At 38.6% G+C, this 3,905-nt stretch overlaps 1 pseudogene; it reads right to left on the bottom strand.

The window, feature by feature from the left end:
* Positions 1-3,185: 3,185 nt before the first annotated feature.
* On the bottom strand, positions 3,186-3,285 carry LOC138838719 (U6 spliceosomal RNA; annotated as a pseudogene).
* Positions 3,286-3,905: the final 620 nt, after the last annotated feature.

The raw sequence follows: 3,905 nt of genomic DNA, 5'->3' as shown, positions 1-3,905 counted from the left end.
GAGCTATTTGGGAACTCTCCTCTGGATTGTTCATTATCTGATCTGTCCCCTGATTATCAAGATTGGGAATTGAGATACCCGGATTTGCCATTTTTCTTGTGTTTTTCTGGCTTACTCTGCCCATTTGAGATGAAGATAGTACCAGTTTTGTGCTAGAACACTATCTTAAGGCAACCATCAACCAAAGTTTGCATTTGTACAGTCAATAGTCTACAGATACAATCTAGTTCCACAGATACATCTATTCAACATCAAACAACTATATTTTAAAGGACTTTGAACCGCAGAAAAGAATTTGGAAAACCAGAAATTATTAGGATTAGGGAGAGATGTGGGTGAAAAATAGGAATAGATTGGTGTGGGGAGGCACAGGGAGAGTTAACTATGTCCTAATCACAATTCAGGAAATGGATTGGGTAGGATGCAAGTAGAGAGAGAGAGAAAAAGAAGAGAGGGATAGGGGAATGAAAAGAGACCAGAAAAAAAATAGAAACATAAAAATTAATGTTATTGTAGAGATTAAAAGACCATCTATTTAGAGAGGAATGTGAATATGTTGTGAGAAAGGGAGGGACATAGAGGAGGTGTGAAAAACTTTAAGGATGGGAAAGGGAGAAGAAAAGATCAGAAGTTCAGTAGAGCTAGACAAAAAACAAAAAGATAATTAAGAAAGAAAGAAAAAGAGAAAGAAGATAAGAAAAGAAAGGAAAACGCTCATTTACATATTCCTAAAATAAAAATTATAAGAGGAGAAAAAACAAAAAAAAAGTTACTGGAAATCAATTATTTTTTCAGAAGAGGCAAAAATTAAAGATTAATAAAAGTTTTAAAAGAGAAAAAAAATTATATATATATATTTAAGGTAGCAAAAAACAAAAAACAAACAATAAAAAAGAAAAGAAGAAGAAAAAAAGAAAGAAAAAAAAAGGAAAAAACGAAAAAAGAAAAAAAAAAGTCCTTTGATTTTTTTGGGGGGGGGGGGAGGGGTGGGAAGAATCCTGTATCTCCCTTTTGTCTGTAACCAGCCTTTTGTTGGAGTCTCTGGTCAGCTTGAGGTCCTGTGGCTTGATTGGTTTCTTAAGTCGGTTTGTTGGAAGAGGCAGAAAAATGCTCTGCTTTACCCAAGATTTTGAGATCCCCCTCCCAGGTTAGTTTTCTAGGAGGGTGATCTGCTTTGAGAATCACAAAAGAGGGGTATGCAGTGGTGAGGCTAAATTCTGGGTAGAGTTGAGGCCTTTCAACAATCAGTAGCTTTTTCCTGGGACTGTTTTGTGCAAAAAAAAAAAAAATCTCCCAGAGCCCAGCCTGGAGCAGTTCTCAGGGATTCTGTTTTTCAATTGATTGTTGAGGCTGCTAGAGGGAGGGGCAGCCTCTGGCTCTGGTTACCCAGTGAGGGAAGCCACTCCAATGGCTGGCGCCTGAGCTGGGTGACTTTTCCCTGGATGGAGCCGAGTCTGGCAGGTCACTTTGCCGTTAAGTTCTTGTGACCTGCTAAATGACTCGTTTTATTCCAAGGCCTGGGTTGGAGCTGGCAGCTCCTCCGAGCTTTGTTGGTATCCAAGATGGAGATCACTGGTGCTGGGGGGGGAGGGGTGGCTTTCCCTCCTCTGATCCCTAAGAAGGAGTGAGGAAGTCGGGCTTCTACTCACGCCGAGTCTTGGATCCTGGGTCGTCTCTGGTCTGCAAGCTGCAGGATGAAGATGTCCGCTCTTTGTTGGTTCTTGCTGGTGTTGAGTAGAATCTGCTCGCCCGTTGCGTCTGGCTCCTTCGTCCCGGACTCTGTGTGAGCGCTCAGGTATGGCCCCCGGCTGTGGTCTCCGCTGCTTTTGACCCTGCCGCTGCCGTCGCTGCGGCGGCTGCTGGTGAGCACTCAGGTGCTTCTTTTTGCCTTGGCTTCCCCTCTCTTGTCTAACTCTCTGTCCTGTGATGGCACACTTGGTGTGATTCTCTGGCTTAGGACTGTTCACTGGAACTCTAAAATTGCTTTCTATGCGAGAGCTTGTTCAGATTCCAGCTTCTCCTCCGCCATCTTCCCCCTTCATTATTTCAAATTAAAGACCTCTTGACCCCCTTGCATCTTGCTGCTCAGAACTGAGACAGAGAAGATATGCTGGAACTCTTTCTGTTGAACCATTCTGTCAAACCAGGCATGAAGAACAACTTGGAAGAAACTGCATTTGATATTGCCAAAAGGATAAGTATATATCACTAACTCTTTTAAGTTGTGGAAGATCGTACAAATTGTTCTCCTAAGTCCTAATGGTTCGGCTAAGTTTCTTAAATTTCAAAAATGCCAGTCCATCCATTGTGTCCATACAAAATATTTTCACAATCCAAATAACAGCAATGTCTTTTTTTTTGGTCCGTCGTGGGGCTTGAACTCTGGGCCTGGGCACTCTCCCTGTGCTCTTCAGCTCAAGGCGAACTCTCTACCTCTTGAGCCACAGCTCCACTTCCAGTTTTCTTGTGCTTTATTGGAGATAAGTGTCTCACGCACTTTCCTGCCCAGGCTAGATTTGAATTCGAATCCTCAGATCTCAGCCTCCTGAGTAGCTAGGATTACAGGCGTGAACCTCCAATGCCCAGCAACAGCAATAACTTACTGTAAAAATTCACAGATTCCATTTAATTCTTCCAAGTGAATTGCCTGCCTTTGATGTTAAAATGTATTCAAGAGTTTTTGTATACATCTATAATGAGTTCTACAGAATTTGTTATTTTTTAAATCAGAAATAATTTTAACTTATCTGTTGAAATGAGTAGTAGAAAAACTAAAGTATTTCTGGTGCTTGTCTGAAAAAGTATATTTTTAAAATATTCTATATTCTATGTTTGTATAATGTCAATAATCTATTTCATTCTCTCCTAGATATACTCTGAATTTGACATTGTTTTATAATATATAGGTTCATTATTGTGTCCTCTCAGATTGCATTCCATATAGAAACAGTTTAAGATTCCTTTTTTCCTAGGTCCTTATAGTATTATATTTCTTTGGGATAAAATGACAATGATGCCTAATTTCAAAAGTTTTGTAAAGGTTTTGCTATGTAAAGGCCTTTCTAAGTTGAAGACTTAATACACTGATGTCAAACTAACTTTTAATTATATGAATTATGTGGATTATTGCACTTGTAATTTTGTAATTAACTTTTCACTTTTTCATTTTTTGCATCTGAAGAAGGAAAAATATGGAATACTTCACAAGTTTTCATATCTTCCTTGTGCAAGTGCCATGTTAATCTCTGTATTGTTATAATTTGGGTATATGTGCTGCTGAAACATGTAGTATCCTCTAAATTTAAGTAGTTAATGATGCAATCTTTATACAGGCTTATGTCCTTGGGTGCCTATTTGTAACAAGGAAAACTTATTATTCCCAACAATGCTATTGATCTTATTTCCCTAAAATTCTGAGAATAGTGGGGAAAATGATATTGTTCAGTCGATTGCTCACATTTGCAAAATTTGTTTTGTTTTTTTAATTTTTTAATTTTTTTAATTTTTATTGTGAAAATATTGTACAGAAGGGTTACAATTACATGGGAAATATAATGAGTACATTTCTTATCAAGCATTGTAGCCTCCTCCTTTGTTTTCCCTTTCCATCCCTTCCCATCCTCCCCCATCCAATCCTCCCCGCTACACCCCCCTGCACCAAAGTTGTAAAGTTCATTTTTCGACATAACGACTTGTTTATCTAATTGTTGCAATATGTCCACCTCTATCCCTATTTAAACGATTTGTTTTTCCCTTTCCCCTCCACAAATTTTACCGACATCAAATACAGTGAAAGCAGGGGTGATACTGTGGGGGAGGGACATACAAAACAACAAAGAAATAATCTTATAAATGCGTTAGAAGCAATCGCATAAAAGAAAAAAAAACATTTAAATACATATCTT

Source organism: Dipodomys merriami, unplaced genomic scaffold, assembly GCF_024711535.1.
Source record: "Dipodomys merriami isolate MVZ:Mamm:240054 unplaced genomic scaffold, mDipMer1.0.p SCAF_2895, whole genome shotgun sequence".
NCBI lineage: Eukaryota > Metazoa > Chordata > Mammalia > Rodentia > Heteromyidae > Dipodomys > Dipodomys merriami.
Note: the sequence above shows the minus strand (reverse complement) of the source record. Positions and strands in the feature narration are given on the sequence as shown.